A 23,220-nucleotide genomic window follows, 5' to 3' on the forward strand; every position below is an offset into this window, starting at 1 on the left:
GGCAGTGAGCTTGGTTCAAATCACTGTCATGTGCCAGACAACTTGTCAAACTCATCTAAGCCTCAGTTTCTGCCTCTGTAAACTGGGTATAGGAACAGGGAGCACCTCAGAAGACTGTTAGGAAATAAACTGAGATAAAATAATGTTTAGCACAACTGTTGGTACACAGCATGTGCCCCATTACTCCCCCAGCCAGGGGATGTGACACCCCCTGTGCGGAAAATCCTTGAACTCCAGGCTGTGGTTGGCTGCTATGTTACATATTTATGTTATTCTATGCTTTCAGTTATGTATGTCTCGCCTCCTCTACTTGATCTTTGAGGTCAGAGAGGTGAGTCTTTTCTCATTGCTGCAAAATGGCTGCAGGAGCTCCAGCCCTCACATCCTCTCAGCTTCTTGTCCAGCAGGAAAGAGAGCTTTGAGCTTCACTGGCTTGATTTGGGTCAAATTTTATCTATGAACTGATTGTAGTACCCAGGGGTTGGGTAGGGAGGTTAGCTTAGACTCAGGATTGGCAAACCTTTTCTTGGCAGGCAAGATTGTAAATATGTTAGGCTATGAACAGTGTGATCTCTGTTACAATGATCAGGTCTGCTGTTATTGCATGAAAAATGTCATTTGCCATCTATAAATGAACTAGAGGCCCAATGCATGAAATTCGTGCAAGAGCAGGCCTTCGCAGCCACGGTGGCTGCCTCGATCCCTCCCTCACAGCCATGGGGGTTGCCTCGATCCCGCGGCTGCAGCCCCAGCTTCCTCCGGAAGGTCGCCCGGTCTAATTAGCATATTACACTTTTATTATTATGGATATGCATAGCTGTGTTTGAATAAAACGTTACTTACAAAAGCAGCAGACTAACCCATGGGTGGTAGTTTGCTGACTTCTCTGGCTTAGACCAATTAAAGCCCCATCTTTGGAAAGAGATGGACCCAAACCAGGTGGACTCAGTGTGTGTGGGGTCCACAGGAAATTCGGGCCACTATTTTACCATGAAAACTATTAAAGGTTGGATGGGCAGAAAAAAGAAACTAATTGCATGCATGGCCAGTGTTGCTCAGTGGTTGAGTGTCAACCTATGATCTAGGAGGTCACGGTTCGATTCCCAGTCAGGGCACATGCCCAGGTTGTGGGCTTGATCCCCAGTGTGGGGCGTGCAGGAGGCAGCTCTCTCATCATTGATATTTCTCTCTTTCTCCCTCTCCCTTCCTCTCTGAAATCAATAAAAATATATTTAAAAAATAAACAACTTATTGCCTATGATGATCACATAAGGGTCCCCTAGCCATCAATCAGTCTTGTTCAGTGCACTTAAATAGCAAGGAGAAACCCAGGTTTGTCTGCTTAGAGAACCATCTTACTCCCAAGAGCTCCTCCCACCTCCCGGGGAAGCAGGGAGTTGGCTGGGAAGTCCTCCATTTATGTATTATATCCATATCTTTCCAAAGCACTTTATGATTTCAGCGTCTTCCTGTGAGGCAAGGTCAAGTATAATATGATCCTCGTTTTACAGATGAGGACATTTAACCTCTAGGTGTGAAATGGAAGACGTGAAGAAGGAAACAATGTATTCTAAATCGCAGCCATACAAAATTAGCAGCCCGTGTGCTACTACAGCCCATTCCGTCCTCACGGCAGACATCAGTAATCCTTCCCCACCCTCCTTCCCGCTGAGCTCCAATGGGGTCTCCGAATCCTTCCCCACACTCCTTCCCGCTGAGCTCCAATGGGGTCTCAGAATCCTTCCCCACACTCCTTCCCGCTGAGCTCCAATGGGGTCTCAGAATCCTTCCCCACACTCCTTCCCGCTGAGCTCCAATGGGGTCTCAGATTCCTTCCCCACACTCCTTCCCGCTGAGCTCCAATGGGGTCTCAGAATCCTTCCCCACACTCCTTCCCGCTGAGCTCCAATGGGGTCTCAGAATCCTTCCCCACACTCCTTCCCACTGAGCTCCAATGGGGTCTCAGAATCCTTCCCCACACTCCTTCCCACTGAGCTCCAATGGGGTCTCAGAATCCTTCCCCACACTCCTTCCCACTGAGCTCCAATGGGGTCTCAGAATCCTTCCCCACACTCCTTCCCGCTGAGCTCCAATGGGGTCTCAGAATCTTTGCCACACAGGCTCAAGTTGATGAGGGTTGGCCCATGAAGGGAAACTCATTTGTTATTTTGAGCTGCCCAGTTAGTATCTGTGGAATTAGCAAGTCACTCCACACTCCCACTTGGAGCTGCCGTTATCTGCCAGGATAAATCGCCATCTTGTTGATTTTTTTAGAAAGATTCCAGGTAGATGTCATTGGTGCCGTGGCGCCGGTTCACTGTTCCTCTGGTCAGTTCTGGTTTCAGCCTCAGCCGCGGTGGACAGTTCCCTGTGGACTCTCACATGCCTTATGGGGACAGACTCAAGGTCTCACTGCCTGTATTCCTGCATTTGTCCCAGGCTCCTCTCCCATGCACCTCGAGCCTGCTAGATGGCACCCAAGCTCTGTCTAGAAGTGCAGGGACTTAAGCCAGGGACACTGGGAGCCACTGAATAAATATCCAGCTTCCCAACCCCCAGGGATACAGTTCCAGGAGGCCTTCTGGATACTTCTCAGGATGCCCTGCAAAATCAAGACCCTGTTCCCTATGGCAGAGACCTTGATATATTCATAAAAATGGCTTTTTTTCCTTCCTCACTTGTTCACTCCTGCTTCTGACCTCAGCACCTAACACATAGATAACCTATAGGTGGACTAAGTTGTGCCAGACAACTTATCAAACTCCTCTAAGCCTCAGTTTCTGCTTCTGTAAAATGGGTATAAGAACAGGGAGCACCTCAGAGGACTGTTAAGAAATTGACTGAGATAAAATATGTTTAGCACAATGGGATCACTTTCCAGTAAGTTACCTGCCCGTGAGTTCATGGCTTAGGCTCTGCTTTCAGGAGCATAGCAGCCAGGACATCTAGGACACCAACTGGGAGGACCAGGGGTCCCCGTGTTACCGGTTAGAAAGTTTCCCAAGGTCACACAGCTGGTCTTTCTGACTCTAGAGTTCATGTTCTTAACCACCAGGCAGAGATCCTCTCCCAGCAGGACTTCCGGTCCCAGATGGGCACCGAGCAACGGGGTTCTGGTCTGTTCAGTGCTGCATTTTGATCTGTGGAAAAAGCTAATCAGATTTGACAGGGAGAGAGTGAGCCAGTTTCCTCTCCTAAAAGTAGCCTTATTTTCAGTCATCCCTTTCAGGAACAACCACACTACCTGAGGAAACACCACCAACGGTTCAGAATTTCTAGGTAATTAAAGCACAGCACTAAATCAGATCCCACGGGAAGAGTATGGGAGAAGCAAGCATTTCAAAGGCCACAAAATAGAAATAATTAGCAGGCATCCCTCTGTCTTGCATTGTAGCAGTTTCAGTCCAGGTCAATGCTTAGATATGGAATGGGTAGAGGATGTGGCCAAATGATGCTCCTTAAGGCACCATGGGAAATTCCTGGCCAGCTGAGTTGAGGTTGAAAAGGGTATCTTTTCTAGCCTATTTAGTTCCCAATGCCTGGCAGGGTTCCCTTTCTTTCTTTTTTTAAAAAAATATTTTTATTGCTTTCAGAGAGGAAGGAAGAGGGAGAGAGAGATAGAAACATCAACGATAAGAAAGAATCACTGGTCAGCTGACTCCTGCACACTCCACACTGGGGATCGAGCCCACAGCCTGGGCATGTGCCCTGACCAGGAATCAACCATGACCTCCTGGTTCATAGGTCGACATTCAACCACTGAGCCATGCCCGCCAGGCTCAGGGTCCACTTTCTGATGGTCAACAGATGTCCAGTTGTCAACTCTTCGGAAAAGAAAGAGGGACCACAGGGTGTGGAGGCAGCTGTGAAGAAAGACACATTCTGAAACTCCTTCCAATTGGACAGACCTTGTGAAGGTGGGAGGCAATTGGCAGGACTTGAATCCAAAATTCAGGGAGATTCTCAATTGCAGGCTGATGTGAATGCTTGCCAGTTTCCCAGGGTGAGTAATACACCCCAAGCCCACCTGTGCTCCCATCCTTCCAGCTTACTCAAAAAACAAGACAAAACAAAACCAAACCCAGGTAGAACATGGCAGACAGGTAAGATGTGGCCAGCAGTTAGCTGCCCTGGCCCACCTACCACCTCAACAGATACCCCACTTGTAAAAAAAAAAAAAAAAGGAAAATGTGCCCTGGCCAGTGTGCTCAGTGGTCAGAGAGTCAGCCTGTGCACTGGAGGCTTGCAGGCTCCATTCCCAGTCAAGGGCATGTACCTGCGTTGCAGGTCCAATCCCCACCCGGGTCAGGAGATGTGTAGGAGGCAGCCAATCAATGTGCCTCTCTCACATTGATGCTTCTCTCTCCTATCTCTTTCTCCCTCCCCACACCCTTCTACTCTCTAGAAACCAATGGGAAAAATATCACAGTCCCGTGCTGGTTAAAAGATCCTCACCAATCACTACCCTACAATACAGTTTCATTTTTCCTCCTTAATTCTCCTCTTCGGTGCTAATAACTCAGTAACTATCCAGAGACACACAGTACCTCTGGCCCTTCTTTGAAATCCATCCCAAGACTGGTTTATGGACCATGTTGATGGTTCCGTATTCATCCTCCTCTGCCCTGCTCAGTGCCCACTGTTGGGTTTGGCCAGTGGGAGGCAGCAGCTGGAGCTTGAGGGTGAGAGGAGACAGAAGCCGAAACATTTATTCTCCCTGCTCTGCCTCACCATGCTCCTTGCAATGGCTGCCTGCGAGGGGCCTCACTCTACAGAGCCAGCATTTACCAAGCTCCATTAACACCTCCCAGCCGTTGCCCTGTTGGGTCTGCGGGTGGTACCAGCTCTCCGCTGTGGCTGGTTCATGGGTGCGCCAGCAAACCTTGTTGGTTCTCTTAGCCCTGTCTGCTCCTCTGCAAAGTGTCCCCTCATCCAGCTCTGCGCAGGTGAATCTGTAGAGGGTGCCGCCTGCTCCCTGCAGTGTCCGCCATCCATTCGCTCTGTCTTTAGTTTAAATATGATCTCAGGCAGCTGACGTGTACTGACTGATTCACACTGTGGGCCAGCCCCTGCTCGAAGCATTTTGCACATATAATCTCGTTTATCCCTCACGCCAACACAACAAGGTAGGTTCATTTTTAATCCTATTTTACAAACGAGAAAACTGAGCCTTGAAGAGGGTAAGCTGCTTTCCCAAGACCACTGAGTTCTTAGCTGGCAAAGCTAGGATTGCGACCTCGGTCACTCTACATTGAAATTTGGTCCTCTGTGACCAAAATAAGAATGTTGGGTGGCAGGAACTTCACTATTTTTTGTTTGGTCAAATTTGAAAGCAGTTTTTTTTAAGTTCTCTGCTTTTATCTATTCAAAATGTATGTATTGATAGCCCACCTGTAGGTTATCTACTCGTGTCAGGTGCTGAGGTCAGATCAGTGAAGCAAACAGGCCTGTGGCTCTTAGAGACTAGTAGGGTCTTGGTGATGCTCAGCTCAGTGACAGCCAGGCTGGAGTCACCTGTGGCTGCAGTCACCTCTGGGTGGCTGGGGTCACCTGTGGCGGGGGGTAGGGGGGGCTCAGGGTAGCCCCACATGAATTCCATGGAATGTGTTCTTCCAAGGAGGAAGGGTTTTCTGATACCAGAAAAGAGGAAAAGAGCTGTGAGACTGACAAAGCGACAATATCATTTACGGGGCCTAACACCATTGGGGGAGGGGGTCAAGGAAGCCGCCTGAAGAGGTCACATCTATGCTTTCGCATGAGTAAGAGTGGGGCAGCCAGGGGATGGGCAGGAAGGCACAGGGGTGGCAGACTGCCGGGAGGAAGGAGGGCAGCAAGCTTACATGCCTGGGGTGGCAGTGGGGCAAGGTCACAGGAGACTACGCTTCTATCATCTCAGCTCAGCAGCTCTAGAAAGCTCCTCTCTGTGGACTTCTGACCAAGGGAGGGCTCTGATTGGCTCTCTTTGGTCACATGTCCACTCTTGAACCAATCACCAATGGCTGTGGCCAGCCTATGGCATACTATATTAAGTGGCAGGGCCATGAGTCACATAACCTAGGCCACACGTGACCCCCCTGTGGAGAGGGCTGTGATTGGTGATTCCATCAGAACTACAGTCATGCCAGAGGATACATTCTGAGAAATGTGGCCTTGGGCGTTATGTGTACATCACAGAATGTGCTTACAGAAACCTAGATGGTACTGTAATTCTCGGTGTTGTACTTGCATGGCACTGGCAGTGCCGTAGGTCTGGGTACACCACCATCACCACAAACACCTGAATAATACGTTGCGATGTTATAAGAGCTACAGTGTTGCCAGGCAACAGGAATGTTTCAGCTCCTTTGTAATCTAGTGAGACCACTGTCCTGTATGAGGATCATTGCAATGTCCCTATGGAACTGGAGTGGGGGAGGGGGGCATCTCCTAAAATGCTGTATGTGTGTGGGAGAAACCTTTATCAGAAAACAAACAAACAAAAAAACCAACAAGAAACCAGGAGGCTGGGCAGACAATAAGGATGTTACAACCACAAACATTCCCTCTCTTTTCTCCCTGCCTTCCACACTGGGGAGGGAATCTGTGTTTGTGTTTGGTAAACATGTGCCCTGCCAGGACCTGCTAGGGTTGTGGATAGAGGTGGGAGTGTGGGCTTTGGACTGAGACATGTCTGAGATCAAATTCCAGCTTTCCCCTTTATTAGCTGTGTTACTTTGGGGAAGGTACATAACTCTCTGAACTTCAGTTTCCTCCAGGTAAAATAAAGGTCATACATCTACCATATATAACAGTTGTGAAGATGAAATAAACAGTGTTTCAATAAGTGGTAGCTAGTATAATAATAATTGCTGTTATCATCATCATCAGAATAGTTATCATTAATGTCTTCGGGATCGAGGGGGATGGGTAGAAATGAATTCTGAGAAATGAATGTAAGAGAGACACACAGTGTTAGGTTTGGATTAGAGAAGATCTAACCAGTGACTGCATTTTACAAATGGGGAAACCGAGGCCCAGCAGAGAGCTTGGCCTGTGTTAGGTACACGAGGTGGACCTGAGGTACAGGCAAAGATGAAGTCTTCGCAGGAGCCTGGACCAGGAGCCAGTCCACCTCGCCAAGAGCTTTCGGAAATTACGAGGCCACAAAAATGCTTTTTGGCTTGAAGCATCCAAACGGGCCCCACCCCCCTTGCTTAGAGGCAGGCCTCCTTCTCACCACCGGACCCTGCATTGCCAGGCTGGGGAGTCTGACTCTTTTTAAAAATGTAAAATAATTTATTCTGGAAGTGATTTAAAATGACTGGGTCTTTTAAGGGAATTAGAGCTTTAGGAAACCTTTGTTTATGGTGTGCCCTTTCCCTCATACTCACAGAGGATGTTTTCCTCCCTTCCTTCTCCCTTCTTCTGCACTCCTCCCGCCTCCCCTCCCTCTTTTCTCCCTCCTCTCTTCCAGCATTGAAACCTTCAGTGCATTGCGCTAGGCATCATGCCAAGGGTGGGTCAAAGAATCCGTCATATGTGTATTTATGATATTTCTCAAGTCCATCTAGGTGTCTGGCGCTATGTCAAGGCCCTGGGCCCTGGGGATCCAGCAGGAAAGAAAACGCATTTAGCATCTGCTCCTGTGGGTTGGCCTTCTAGTGTTTCCCATTCGACCAGCTGGATGTCTGGTCAGGTTGAGGGTCTTCAGTGAGAAAGGTGGTCTGGGGTAAGGAGAGGTGAGCAGGGCCAGAACATGGTGAGGGGTTTGGAGTTCATTCTGAGGGTGAGGACAGCCACTGAAGCAGGTAAGGGTCCCACTCGGACTCCTGTGTGGTGGCACGTCCCCTGCCCACCTCTGTAGCACCATCACTCCTGTCTGCGCTCTCTGGACTCTGGTCCACCTGACCGGCTCTTGCTTTCAGCAATGTGCGAGGCTGCTACCCGCCTCAGGCCTTCGCAGAAACCGTTCCTTCCACCTGGAAACCTGTTCCCTCTTTCTGTCGAGTTTGCCCCTCATCCTTAAGCATTCCCCTCAAATGTTTCTTTCTCTAGATAACTTTCCCTGATTTCTACCCCTACCTTTTCCTGCTGGACTAAGTCCCTGATCTATGCTTTCAAAGCATTCAGTACTGGTCCTTGTTCCAATGATCACAATTCAAAAGAAATGATGAGTTGTGCACTTGTTTAATTTTTTTTCTGTGAGACTGTAAACTCCATGTAGACAAGGCTGGGTCTCTCTCATTCATTTTTATGTCTCCAGTATCCAGGACAGTGCCTGGCACTTATGCAACAATAAATAAATATTGGTTGAATTAAAAAATGATAGTGGGAATGAGTATATCAATGATTGAAGGATGAATGAGTGAGGGAATAAATGAAAATGAATGATAGCATGAGTGATTAATTAAGTAAATGAATGGGTAGATGAATGAATACATAAGTGATAAGTGAATGGATGTATATATGTATGTATGGATGGATGAATGAAATGTCACCCACAATGTTTGGAATGTGATTAAGTTGGGAGGCCAAAATCCAGCCCTTGCCACCGGGTGTTTTGCAGGGTCACCCCTCTCCTGACATAGTCACTTAATGGCTTCTTGAAAAGGCACAAGGTTTTATGAATCCTTTACTGATCTTGCTTCCACATGCCAAGTGGAAAATCATTTTAATCCCTGTGTCCACTCTGATCAGTTGCTCATGGCTTCCTGGAGTTCTTTCAGAAGCCTTGGGAGGCTGCTATAGGCATGGTGGAGAATGCTACTATCTGTTAGCAATGTCTGCCATGGATACCTTAAGGGAAACAGCATCACCTATTCCTATTGGTTTGCTATGACTCCAGACGGCAGAACTCAATTGAGTCCTAAAACCAGCCCTCTCTCATTATTAGGATGATGCAAAATATCAATTCTGCTGCTACTATTTGGTATGAAATATAAGTAAATTTTCCCTTTTTCATTCTCCTCTTTCCCTTCAACTCTGGTTTCTCATAGTCTTGATCATGAGCCCCTTGAGGGACCACTTAGCCCCATCTGGAAAGCTAAATTGACAAATTCAGTAGGTTCTTTTGTCTTTTTGGGCTGAAACCAGAATGTAAATCAGTTCCCAGAGGGAGAGTTTCTCAGAATGCTGCCTGAGACCAGCGGAGGGGGGTCCCAGGAGCTGCTCGGTGGAAGCAGGTCTGTGGAGCCCGCCTCCTTCCCTTGCCTCTCATTCTCAGTGAAGCAGCAGGAGTGGCATCATCATCCATGAAAGGCAGTGACGAGGTCTGGTGAGGACAAAGGGATGTTGCTGGCATTGTAAAGTGAGCGGGGTGGAGGGAAGGCCCGAGCTGCTGACTGCAGCCATGACCTGCAGCTCCCAGCCTTCTGTGGCCAAGTAAATCCTCCGCCAGCTATTTTTAGCTTGGGGCCATGGAAGAGACAGGGGCCAGCCTGAGCAGATGGAGTTCTAGTTTAGGCTGGGCTAGTGATTAGTATATATAAGACTTTGTGTGTGGGGGGCACCTCAGTTTCCTCAGCTGTAATCTGGGTAAATAACATTATCATCATCATCCTCTTTACTATGAAAACCATTGTCCCCACCCTCATCATCATCATCATTATTTTCACCATAACCATCATCATCACCATCATCACTGTCATTATCACCCTCATCTCCATCGTTACCACCACCATCATCTTCATCACCATTTTTACCATAACCACCATTGTCATCATCATCACCCACCATCATCAACTCCACTGCTACCCTCATCGTCCTTATTCTAGGATGATGTACTGAACATTCTCTATTCATTGTATGAAGCATCTTCTTATCTAAGTCTCACTACCACCTTATGAGGCATGTACGTCTGCACATCTGTACAGTAAATCCTCATTTAACATCATCCACAGATTCTGCAATTTTAAGTGAAGTGACGTATAATGAAACCAATTTTACCACAGTCTCATTGATATAAACAGGAGTTAAGTTTCCTGTAGCATCTCATTGACGTTATAACAAAATGATGTTGAACAAAATGATGTTATTCAAGGACCTGCTGTTTTATGAATACTGCTATTATTCCAGTTTTACACATGAGAAAACTAAGGCTCGGAGGTGAGACCCTGCTTTTTGAGTGAACAGTAGAACCCGAATGAAACCTAGTCTGCTTTTGTTCTTAACAACTAAGTTATGAAACCTCTCCAAACTCTCTGTTAAGGTCCATTCCAGATTAAAAAAAAAAAAAATCCTAGTGTCTTTTCAAGTTTTGTCATCTCTTGAGTACAGATAGAATGTGTGATTTCTCAAAAACATGTTTCTTGGTAGAGCCAGGAGTGTCAAAGGTCAAGGTTATTTTGTGGACCCACTGCTGTTGGACCTCCATGACCTTGTTCAGAGAAAACTGAGGCCCAGAGGGACACGCCTTGTCCACGGCCACATAGCAAATTAGGGCCACTCTTGGAGGCCCCTCAGTTTTCCTCAAGGCAGGAAGGAAGACAGTTGGTCACAAGCCACTGGTTTGATTTTGCCCATGGTCCGAGAGGAGGGGCAGGAAAGCAAGATTTGAAATCCACCGGGTCCGAGTTCAAAATCTCACTATTTCCTGTCGTCTGATCTTGTTTGGGAAGTGGCTGAACTCTCTGGGCCGAAGTTTCCTTATCTATAAAATGGAGAGTATAGTGCCTACCTCATTGTGGGATCATGAGGATTAAAGAAGATAATGTATTTAAGGTACTTACTTAGCACTGTCCCTGGGCACTTGCTACATCATGATTATAATGACTATCGTTATTACTGTGCAGTATAGTTTATAAATATAGGTCACAGAGAATTTGTTACTACTGTATCTTGGGTATTAAATTAATTATCTCTCACAGTTGTGTGTGTTTTTTTAATTTCCCTCCAATGTGCCATTCCATTGGGAAGAAAAGCCTAAATAAATTCCTGCTTTAACTGCACATTTTCAATGCAGCGAGGCATTGCTGGAATCACGCAATGAGGTGCCTCAAGACGCCCCCTGACTTACATGTGTGCAGCTGAGAAATTGACTTGTGCCCCCCACTCCTGTCAAATTATTAATTAGTTGCCTTATTGACTAATTTCTAAGCACTCAGTCAAATTGGGTAACCAATCCAATTTGGAACAGGAGAATGTCGAAAGCTTTCCTTCATCCACTTTTTCAATTGGGTGCAGGTCATTGTCTGGAGGAGAGACTTGAGAACAAGGCCTCCACACCTCGCTCGAGCATGAAAAATCCAGGGGAAGTCACTACTGAGCAGTCTTGCCTTCCTTTCTCCCTCCACTGTGTTTGCTGTGATAAAAGGAACAAAAATGACAACAACAACAAAAATCCTTTCTAGCTTGAAGACAGGAAGAAAGAGTCCGAAAGCCTATTGCCTCTATTAAAATGAAATATTACCTGTTATATGCCTACTCTGTGTTGGGTGCTTTTGCTTACTTTTTTAATAATTATCAGGCACTTTTTGTGCAGTTCTTATGTATTCTTTGTCATCCGAACCAACAGGATGTCAAGAGGGAATAAAGGGAACTGTCATAGGTGCGTTTAGAAGTCTGTATTTTGATACAGCTCCGTGCTTCTAAGGATCCCCAAGCCTTTCCCACACCTCCTCTCGGCGTCTCCCAGGACGGGCGCAGTGAGCATTGCTGCTGGTTTGAAAAGGTAGGGAATGAGGTGCAGAAAGTCGGAGCTGTTTTCTGAGGAGGAACAAACACTCCCCAACCCTGTGCATTTGGCAGAGATCCCGAAACAGCTTGAGAGAGGGAAACAAAGAGAAAACGTGTCTGCCGGTTTGCCTACCTGGCTGGGAGGCAGGTCCTTTCTCTTTCCTTTCTGGGGAACACCGAAGAGGCATTTCGTTCACAGACCAGAGCCAATGAGTCCCCCATGTTTCCCCCATCAAAGAAGAACCCTAGCTCCCTCTAGGAAAGCCCTCTTGGGGAAATAAAAACAAACACAGCCTAGAAAGTTGGCTTTCCATTTATGGGGGCCTGCCTGGCACCACCCTGCTCCCCAAACGCAGTTTGGATTTGGTTTTATGGGCTAGCGGAAAGAATCATTTGATAGTCAAGAGCCGAGCAGTGACAAAGGACTCAGGTAAATTAGTTTCAGTTCTTACATAGACAATCCTCCTTCTTTGGAATTTGAGCTTTAGAAAAGAAAGCCTCCTTACCACTTAGCCTCCCCACCCCACTCTCCCTTAAGCCTTTTAAAAAAGGGTTTTCCTTCCCTTTCTAAATCTCTCCCAAGAGCGAGTTTCTTTTCTTCCATACGGAGGAGTTGGGGGAATTAAATTCACCCAAATATCCTCACATCGGTGCATGCAGAACATTCAATGAAATCCAAATTAGGTGCATTAAAAAAAGTTGTTTTGTTGGGACCCTTAAAATATGCAGACGTATAGCGAGAGAGCTTCAAAGCCCATTTTAATAACTAACTGCTTACCTGCTCCACGCATTTGCTCACAAGTCCCCCTTCACCCAGTCCCAGCTACTTACAATGTAGTTAAAGTTTAAGCTTTTAGTCCCTGGTTGTAGCAACAGTTACTTGCACAGAAGCCGTGTCCATAAAACCTACAAGCCCGGTTTTCCATGCCTCCGTTGTAATTAACAATCCAGCAGTAAATTAATGGTCTGGAATCCACAAATGGTGTGGAACTACAGGGCTTAGATACGCGGAAGGGGCTCCTGACAGCGTGCTGCTTTTTCTAGCATTTGGTTTTGTAACTGAAACTTTCTCAAAGGCGTGACACCCCGGCAGTGAATGTTTTTCTAAGCACAGCCCAAGAGATCTACTTTATGAACAAATCTGGGGGGTCCTCCCTTCTCGCTCTCCCCCCTTGTTATTTGTTCTATAGCCTGGTTTCTCCCAGCTCGGAAACTCCATGAATCCATGATTCCTTTCCTCTCCTGTTAAATCCTCTTCTCATTGGAAAAAGAATTAGGTTTCCCCAGCGAGCACATCAGCCCCTGACCGAGGTTAAAACGCAATATATGTATTTCAGGTGACCCAAAACAAGGGCTGGCAAGGTATAAAATATACCTGGGGGAACAAAAGAAGAACCAAAAATGGCAGCCCTGCTAGAGCTAGCTGATGTTTAAGTAACAGTTTGGAATTTAGATATGAGAGGGTGGGAGTCAGGAAATTTGAGGTTCACCCTGACATTCTGGGCTTTTAAATCTGTTGGCAGTTAAGGGGTACAATGGTGTGAATTTTTAGCAGAGCATCAATTGGACTTCAAATTTCCTGGGTTTTTGTTGGAATGTATCACAGTGAAACATTATATTTCCCCCCCCCCCAATATATCTAATTTCCTTTACAAAGACGAAAAAAACTTTTCCCACCAAGTTACAAGAAAACACACGTTATCTTTCCCAAAAGGGCATTCTCTATTATTGGGTATTTTGGAGAGTTCAAAAACAGGCACAAAAATAATGTTCCGAACCCGTTTATTGTGTTTTGTCAGATAACAAAAGCTGATTTTGATTTATTATTTCATGTAGATATTATGTAGACGTTCGTGTTTGACATTTCCTGAGAAATATTTCCGTCTCTGAGGTCTTAAAAAAATGCATATTTAAAAGACTTTAGGTTTTTTATTTCCTGTTTGTGTATGTGTGGTGGCAAATTGGGGGTTGGGGGGGTAGCTTTTAAGGTTCTTCATGCTCAAGATGTTTATTAACTTAAAAGAATTTACTGGGAAATTATAAAGTTTATAAAAGGCAGACGTTTCTGGAGAGTCAATTGCTTACAATAATCCTTTTCTTAAAAAAAAAAAGGGGGCCATTTTTCCATTCTTTCTTCCTCTAATTACAGAATGTTTTAAATATGAGTGATTGCACCTTCACGCAGCCTGTGATTGAAAACGGACCTTTGACAATGATAGTAAAGGGCTTTCTGCATTGCGTAGGTCAATAAAATCAAAAGCAGTTAAAAAAAATCAGTATCCAACTGGATTTGTTATTCTTTCAAAATCAGTCATACATATAGACCCTTTTCAAGGGGGGAAGAGGAGGGGGTGAAATTTCAGATCGGAACGAAGTTATAACCCACATCAGGAAAATTGGCCCTTTAATGAAAGAAATGAAAAAGACTTAATCACCAAAGCCCCTCCAAAGTGACACTTCAAATTACATCAGAACTCTACACGGTAATTCAAAAGGAGAGCCTTTCATCTGAAAAATGAAATACTTAATGATTTCAATGAGTTCGTACCTCCCCAAATGTGAGATCTGCCTAGTGCCTGCGTTTCTTTTGTAGCTCAAACGTATTTATGGAAATGATTCTTTCTCTTGTTTTCTCTCCCCTGCCCCTTCTTTTGACATGAAGGTAATTTGTTTTCTCTAGAAGACTTGGGAGGGTGGAGATGAGCTGGTGTAGTTATAAAAAATATACCAAATGGCATTTCCCAACTATCTGAGAATATTAGCATTTGAGCGGGTCATATCTACCCACAGGCGGAAGGCATGGCTTAAGATCATTTTTCCTTAGCTGAGTTTTAATGATTTTAATGCATTTGTCTGAAAAAAAAAAATGGGGGGGATGAAAAGAAAAAAAAAATTAAATTTACGAAGAGCGCCTAATGAACTAGTTAACATTCTTACTAATCGGGAAAGTCTAACCCATTCATAAATAAACAGTTTTAAACCGCCTTTACCCACATGCACACACTCTCTTTCAGCTCCCTTTAGCAATTTGGAGTACAAGAGATTAAAGTCTTTTGGAAATTTCCAAGGTCAGACCTCAACTAAAATAGGATTAAGGGGGTAAGGGGGAAGGGAAAAAAAATGAAGAGAAGGGTTTTATTCCCTCCTTCCCCCTTCTCCTAACTATTCGAAATAAATTGGAAGTTATTTCTCAAAATCCTCCTCTCCCCTGGCCAGTGGCAACCCTTCAAAAGAGCTGAGATTGTTTAAAAATTTTCCAATCCCCTTCCTCTCCCCTCTCCTCCCCATTGTAAGAAAAACAAGAGTGGGGAAGTTAAAGGGGAAGTTGGGGTCCCTTCCAGGCGGTACTCCAGGGGGCACTGTGGCATTAAGAACTCTGGCTGGAAGAGGCTGCTAGTTTGATCATTGCTGAAAAGAGAAAAATTTTCCAAGTTTGCAACCATTTTCTCTTCAGATGTTCCAAGCCAGTATTCCAACAAAGGAAATGAAAAAGGGAAACCTACTATTTCCCCTTCTCTCTGTGCTCCATATGCAGCATTTAATTTCGGTACCAAGGACACAAGGTTTTGAATAGGAAAAAACAAAGATAAAACAGCTTAGAAAATGTTTCTCTTTCAATCTCCCCTTCCCTCCTTCCCTCCTTCCCTCCTTCCTTCCCTCCTTCCTTCCTTCCTTCCTTCCTTCCTTCCTTCCTTCCTTCCTTCCTTCCTTCCTTCCTTCCTTCCTTCCTTCCTTCCTTCCTTCCTTCCCTCTTACCTTCTCTGTTTCTTTTTTCATCTTCCCTTCGTCCTCCCTCCTTTCCTTTTTTCTAATCCTTCTCTACCAGTAAACAACAACAAAAATTGCATCTTTCTACCTACCTTGGTTGTATTTCTTCTTGTTCTTAATTTGATCCATTCTTTTAAAAAGACTTCCTGGACGCTGCTTGCCTGTTCATTCATCAGATTGGAGTAAAGAGCGCTGTCTCTCCGTACATTTTGATAGATCTTAACAGTAATTATGTGGCAACTTCAAAGCAAAACTATTTTATTTGTGTGCTTTCCCCCCTCTGTTTTTCTCTATCTTTCTGCACACACACACACACGCACATACACACACACACACTCACACTCCTAACCCCTCTAAATCCAAACAAAAAATCCTTTTCAAACAGGGCAGAAAATTGAGTTGAAGTTAGCAGCTGGTATTTCAAATGTACGATGATTGCAAAAACCTCCCCAAATTTCTGGGGAAATAATGAAAGAACTCTGTAAAGAAATAGAACTTTAAAAACCAGAAAAGAAATAGGACTACTTATTTGACTAATTTCAATTAAAAATGTCTTTTAATCTTGCCTCAAAATTTCAACATTTTAGATCAGGGACCAATGATAAAAAGAGTTGGATATAGATGTTTAACTAGGATCTACCAAAATGGAATCTGCCAATGCCATATTCTATCTCCTAAAGTGAATGAGTTGGTCCTAGCAAACTTTAGGCAAAGAGCAAACTTTTCAAATAATACTTTTACATCTTAAAACATTCCCTCCCCCACCCCCCAATCCTGCTTTTGTGTCATCAGAGGCAGGTCTCTGGGTTTCAAAGAAAAAGCACATTCATTCAATAAAATAATGAACAACAAAGCGGGATGTTTCATTGACGAAATGTTTTCCAGGGACTTTGACTTTATTATAAATGAGGTTTTCTTTGTCTCAGGAACTAAAAATACTAGAAAGGAAGGAAATCTATGAAGGGGCTGAAAATACTAGGAACTATTAACCAAACCTCCCCTTGTAGAAAGGTGGGAGTGTGCGGGGGATCTCTGAAAGCCAGAGCAAAGCACACACAGAGGGAAGGAACCGTCCGAGTCCCAGAGATGTGCGAGGTGGAGAAGGCTGTGCCTCCGCCCAGAGAGCAAGGCCCCTCGGTGGCAGCGCTTCCGAGCATGGCGGGTCGCAGCGTGTGTATGTGTGTACATGCAATTTGTACTGTATCTGCTTGTCTAAACTTGTGTGGACACTCATTAAGGAAAACTTCCATATGGTGTAGTTGGAAAGAAAACATCTGACTTTTGTGTGTGATCAGACACTCTTCCTGGCGAATATTACAAATAAAAACATGCCATGGGTTCTTTTCAGGAAAGGCGTCCCTGTCCCGTCTGCCCCTTTTGACAATTCGCCGTCTAATTTGAAAACAGAAGGAATATAGGCAAAGTCGGCTCGAAAGCGGCACCCTTAGGCATGAGAGTTTCTGTGCTCTCTCGTAGGACAGGCACACTTGCCTGGAAAGGAGGACGCCAGTGTTTTCTCTGGGTTTTAGCAGACTACAAAAAAGGGAATCGCCAGGGAAAAGAAATGAGCCCATGTGAGCTTAAGTAGAAATGCTTATTTTTCGCGTGAAACATATCCACCTAATTGCAAAAATAGACATTTGTTAGCTGTACTCTTGCTCCTTTGGAAACGGGCTCATTCATTTCAGTTTTATTATTTTTCCCCTTTGTTGTGTTAAGTTCTGTAAACTCACTGAGGATCACAAATCCCTTTGCACAGTGTGATATGCCGATTGAGGGGTCCTGAGTATGAGTGTGCAAAACCAAACTTACAAAGAATTGATTATTATTATTCACCAACACAACACTTTCACCACCACCACAATAAAAGCGACTATAAGCAGTCAGGGTCTCTCAGATTTCTGAGTTTGCTTTTAAATACCTAAAAATCAGTGGAAGAGAAGGAGGCTTTATTTCTAAGTGCCTATTCCCAATAGTAGGATATTAATACAGCAAAAATAATCTGTTCCCATCCCATGAAGCGACCATGACATTTTTTCCCTGCAGTTTTGAACCGAGAACATTTCCTAGTGTGGACTGAGAAGCAGGCAGCTGCCTTATCGAAATGGCCAGCAGATGGCACTCCGCCCCTGGCTACTACTCCGGAGCCTGATTTTGGTGCCACTCTTGGTCTTTCCAGCAAGAGTGTGGATAGGCACTGGGGTGGATTTTATATAGTCCACAGTATCTCAGGGGACCTAGAGAAGGAGAAGGATAATCAAGCCAACGAGCTGTATTTGCAGGTCGTGGGGCTGGCTGGCTTTTGAGAAGTTTGCTAGAGCTAAACCAGACCCGGATGTCTGGGTGTGGGTGTGCTTTGGCCTGCCACCACTGAGCAGAAAACAAGACGGTGACTTTGTAAGATTATCTAAATCCTTTCAGGCATTTGGGGAAAAAATGTGTGTTTTTTTTGTTGTTTTTTTTTTTTTGGTTAGTGGTGTAATTATAACACCTTCACACACCCTGTGGTAATGAAAGGCATTTTGGTTTTCCTCAAACCGTTGAACCAACGTTTCTGTTGAGCATAAATTGTAATGATGGGAATTCCCATGGAGGAGCAGGGAAAGGAGAGAGGTGAACGTGTGTGTGTGCGCATTCGTGTGTATGTGTGTGACATTGTTAGGAACGGGGGAAGCTATTATGAATGTAATAGCTGGATGATGGGGTGCTGTGTGAAGGGAAAGTGAGATATATCATGAATATATGTCCAAAGATCTGCATCAAAACTGGGGACTCTTGAACCGTCAGTGCATTCTTCTTGACCCGTTCCCAGTGTGAGAGGTGAGGAAACACATTACCATTTAGATGCCCCACAGTGCTATCATTTTGGGACAATGATGGCTATAGACTCATTGCTGCAAGGCATTTGAAATTGGAAAGGCCTCCAAAACCAGGGGTACTTGGCCACCGCACTCGGGGAGTGAGGGGAAGAAAAGGAAGTTTTCATTTGTGTGGAGGCTTCAAGGTTTTCATAACATAGCTTCCAAATGTAGTCAAAACCTCAAGAAACTGGAAGTCGGCCAATCAGAGCCATAGAGGCGAGCAACCAGGAAACGGTGGCTATCAGGAATGTATTAAACGACAGAAATAACACCACTCCTTCATGACACATCCAGGAGGCAACGTAAACCAGTCCTTTGTCTCCTTGGCGTTTTCTAAGGCTCTACATTTATGGAAGGCAGAGAAGTCTATTTTTGTGTATTCCACAAACTATTTTAGGATGACAAAATCTGAGTTGGGAAAAATAATGGGCCTAATGCAAGCCCTCATTCCAGAAGGCTATTCGTCCCAAAGCAGGAATGATCATTGTTGGCGATAGGTACTTCGTTAAAGCCAGGGGCCACGCTTGGTGCTTTGCATGTAACATCTCATTCATTCGTCACGACAATTCATGGGAGAGGTCTATTATTATCCCACTTTACAGACAAGGCAACTAAGTCTCAGAGAGGTTAGGTCACTTGCCCAAGATCACACAGCCTGAAAGATGCAAAGGTCGAGTTCAAATACCTGGCAGAGTGAGCTCCATCCTGGGCTTTCTAAGCATGATTTTCAAGCCTACATTTTGAGGCAAGAAAGTATTCTCTGTTAATGAGGAGAACCACCGACCCAGAAGTGCACTTGCTGTTTCCTTAGAGCGGTGGTCGGCAAACTCATTAGTCAACAGAGCGGCAAACCGCGGCTCGCAAGCCGCATGTGGCTCGCGAGCCGCAGTTTGCCGACCACTGCCTTAGAGTGACGGCCCAGGAAAGAGAGGCTTGAGACACTGAGACGGACGTGTCAACTTACCGTCCCCCAGAGAGATGCCATGTGGGTGGAGGCCGAGAGAAGCCAGCATTTCCTGTTCAGCAGTGAACTTGGCATCACAATGCTCATCTGGCAGGAGAAAAAACAACAACACCCAAAGCCCTTTTACCTGCTCCTATGCCACGTGGGACAGAGCAAACACAGGGTAAAAGGACATTTCTGGGGGGCTCTGAGATTTGGAAGGAAAAGACTCTTACAGGGTTTCAGGTTCTTTGCCACCCCTGTCCCACTGTATCTTTATGACTCGGCCCTGGTGCTCAATCGGCAGTGGCTGGAGTCAAGGCAGAGGGAGCCCCCCTGCCCAAGACTCCGTACCTTCACGTGTTCTCTGCCGTCTCACCCGGCCTCTCTGTGACCTCGAAGGCTGGCTCCAAGTGGCTTAGGCTGCAGGGCACAGTTCGCTTGCTTGGGGAACTATGGGCAGAACTGTTTGGCTGGAATGACCTTGTACGTACAAGGTGAGGTTCGTGTTGGGACCATGGCAGGCAGATTAAGTCTCCTGTGCACCCTGGAGCTAGGGGTGAGGGTTGGAGTGTGACTGTCTTCATGGTCAGGTTCAGCCGTCTGCAACTCCATCTCAACGAGGACAATGGAAGTACTTTCTACCTGGATGCTGCATTCCCTCGCAGGCCCGGTCCCCATGTGTGTATTTATCCTATTCATTCACAACTATCCTGGAGGGCCTGTTACAGGCCAGGCTCTGAGACTCACTCAGCCCAAGGGATCCAGGCTCAGTGAGGGTGCTGAGGAGATAAGTGGACGTTTATAATAGGGCTGTCAGTGCTGGAGGGGGTCGCTGTGATCGTGCTGGGGAGGGCATTCAATTCAGTTCTTTAGGTGGGAAGTGGAGGGAAGGAGCAGGGAGGCTACCTGGAGGAGGAGGTATCTTACCTGAGACCTGACACTGAGTAGAATTAACCAGGTGAAGAAGGTGGGACAGAGAGGATGTTTCAGGGAGTGGGAAGAGCACATCCAAAGGGGCCAGAGGCGGTGGTGAGGGGAGGGAGCAAGATGCTGGGAACAGCAAGTAAGTTCTTTGGCTGGGCCCTGGCCGAGTGGAGGGCAGAGAGTAGGCACAACTGAGGTCTGTGGGCCGCACTAAGGCATTTGTTCATTATCCAGATGGCAGCGGGGAGAGCGATGGAAATGTTTAGGACAAGGGACTGACCCAACCAATTCCAGCCATACCTCAGTGGACTTTTCTTAAGGACTTTTCTTAGGACATTTTCTTAAGGACTAGGGTGCCATCTCTGCTTCATAGCTGCAGCCGCCCCTGGTTCTGGGATGCAGGGACTCGAGAGAGAAGAAGGTGTGTGTCTCTATTCAAGCTGAATGTAATGGTCAGACCAAAGCATAAAACAAGGATGGGCCAGAATGCGCATCCCAGTAGCCACCAAACCCAGGAAGAAGTACAGCAATCCCAGTGAAACGGTAGCACGTAGATTGTTCCTGGTACTCTTTTCGGGAGGGGAAGCTAGATCTCCATGAGAAGTGATTTTGGCAGTTCGCAGCTTGCAGCCCGTGTTGGCAAGAGAAACATTTAAAAAGACACAGGTTTAAAAAAGAAATACATTTCTTTCCCTGAAAAGGACTTCACACCGTAAGCATCTCTCCTGCAAGGGGAAAACATCTTGCGTGTTGTGACCGATTTCCCGTCCGCCCGGCTGTCCTTCTCCAGTGGAAGTAATTGGGGGAGAAAGGTCTGCGGAGCATATGCTTTGATGTTTGGGGGAGGGGGCACCTTTTCAACAAATGTCCGCGGCAGACACAGTGATTGAGAAAGGCACATCCGTTTTGGAAAATGCCTGCTAATTAAATGAATGTTTTCAACTGGAAAGCATGTCTGAGCTGTTAAGATACATCCTGATGAAGTTGGAAGGAATGCTTTAGATGTTAGTTTGAAATGGGTGTTTCATGTACCTGGGCCTCCTCAGATCTCAGACAGCACATCCCATTCATTCATTCATTCATTCGCTCACTCAGCACTGGATTGTTGAGCCCCTCTGTTCCAGGCACTGTGGGAGGTGCTGGGTGTTCAGTAATGAACAAGGCTCCTTATGGGAACTTGTATTCTAGAAACAAAGACAGAACTTTATTAAGAACCAGTTTTGTCAAGCATTCTCATCAGTGAACTGGAATAAAGAAGGGATAAACTGAGTCTCCAGAGACTGACAAGACCTCAGTCTCCCTATTTATTAGACCTGTGACCCCAGTCCCACCCCAGTCTCCCTATTTATTAGACCTGTGACCTTGAACAGTTGCTTTGCCTTTTCCAGACTCAGTCTCCCCATCTATAAAATGGTCATAACAATAGTACCTACCTTATAGGGTGAGAGTGACTATTAAATGAGATAATGCATGGAAATCACTTCGGTTAGTATTTGATCCACAGTAAGAGTTTTTATGGGAGTTATGTTTAGTATCAAGACCAAGGACATCAGAGTACTTGAAAAAGTAAATTCAACCCAGCCGGCATGGCTCAGTGGTTGAGCGTCGACCTTTGAACCAGGAGGTCACGGTTCGATTCCCTGTCAGGGCACATGCCCAGGTTGCAGGCTCGATCCCCACTGTGGGGCATGTGGGAGGCAGCCGATCAATGACTTTCTCTCATCATTGATGTTTCTATCTCTCTATCCCTCCTTTCCTCCCTGAAATCAATAAAAATATATTTTAAAAAAAGTAAATTCGTACTCCTGAAATAAAAAGTGGAGGTCTGTCTTTTTAACCTACCAGCCTATCTTATACTAGAGGCTCGGTGCATGAAATTCGTGTACGGAGGGGGGTTGTCCCTCAGCCCAGCCTGTACCCTCTCCAATCTGGGACTCCTGGAGGGATGTCTGACTGCCCGTTTAGGCCCGATCCTGGTGGGATCGGGCCTAAACGGGCAGTCGGACATCCCTCTCACAATCCAGGACTGCTGGCTCCCAACTGCTTGCCTGCCTGCCTTCCTGATTGCCCCTAACCGCTTCTGCCTGCCAGCCTGATCACCCCCTAACCACTCCCCTGCCAGCCTCCAACTGCCCTCCCTTGCAGGCCGGGTGCCTCCCAACTGCCCTCTCGTGCTGGCCATCTTGTGGTGGCCATCTTGTGTCCACATGGGGGCAGGATCTTTGACCACATGGGGGCAGCTATATTGTGTGTTGCAGTGATGGTCAATCTGCATATTACTCTTTTATTAGATAGGATAGAGGCCTGGTACAGGGGTGGGGGCCACCTGGTTTGCCCTGAAGGGTGTCCCGGATCAGGTGGGGGTTCCCTTGGGGCGTGGGGCGGCCTGAGCGAGGAGCCTGTGGTGGTTTGCAGGCCGGCCACACCCCCTGGCAACCCAAGCGGAGGCCCTGGTATCTGGGATTTATTTTCCTTCTACAATTGAAACTTTGTAGCCTGGAGCGGAGCCAAGCCTGGGGCTCCCTCTGAGGCCGGCAGCCATTTGTGTTCGGGTTATAATTGAAACTTTGTTGCCTTAAGCAGGTGGGCCCGGCCAGGGTGTGCGGAAAGCTTTGCTTCCCCTGTTGCCGGTGGCAACCCTGGCCTGCGCTGTCAAGCTCCATTCTGCCGCCATTTGTTTGAATTTGTTTACCTTCTATAATTGAAACTTTGTAGCTTGAGTGGAGGCTTAGGCCTGGCAAGGGCAGGTGGAAAGCTTGGCTTCCTCTGTTACCTAGGAAACCTTGCTCTCTGTGGCTGTAGCCATCTTGGTTTGGGTTAATTTGCATGCTCGCTCTGATTGGATGATGGGCGTGGCTTGTGGGCGTGACTTGTGGGTGTGTTGGAGGTATGGTCAATTTGCATATTTGTCTATTAGGTAGGATAATAAAGGCTAATATGCAAATAGACTGAATGGAGGTACAACTGAACAACCGAACAAGTGGTTGCTATGACCTCGCTGACCACCAGGGGGAGCGCACACAGAACATGGTGGGAGTGGGCAGCGGGTGGCAGAGCATGGAACATGGC

This window comes from Cnephaeus nilssonii (genome assembly GCF_951640355.1).
Source record: "Cnephaeus nilssonii genome assembly, chromosome: 22".
Taxonomy (NCBI): domain Eukaryota; kingdom Metazoa; phylum Chordata; class Mammalia; order Chiroptera; family Vespertilionidae; genus Cnephaeus; species Cnephaeus nilssonii.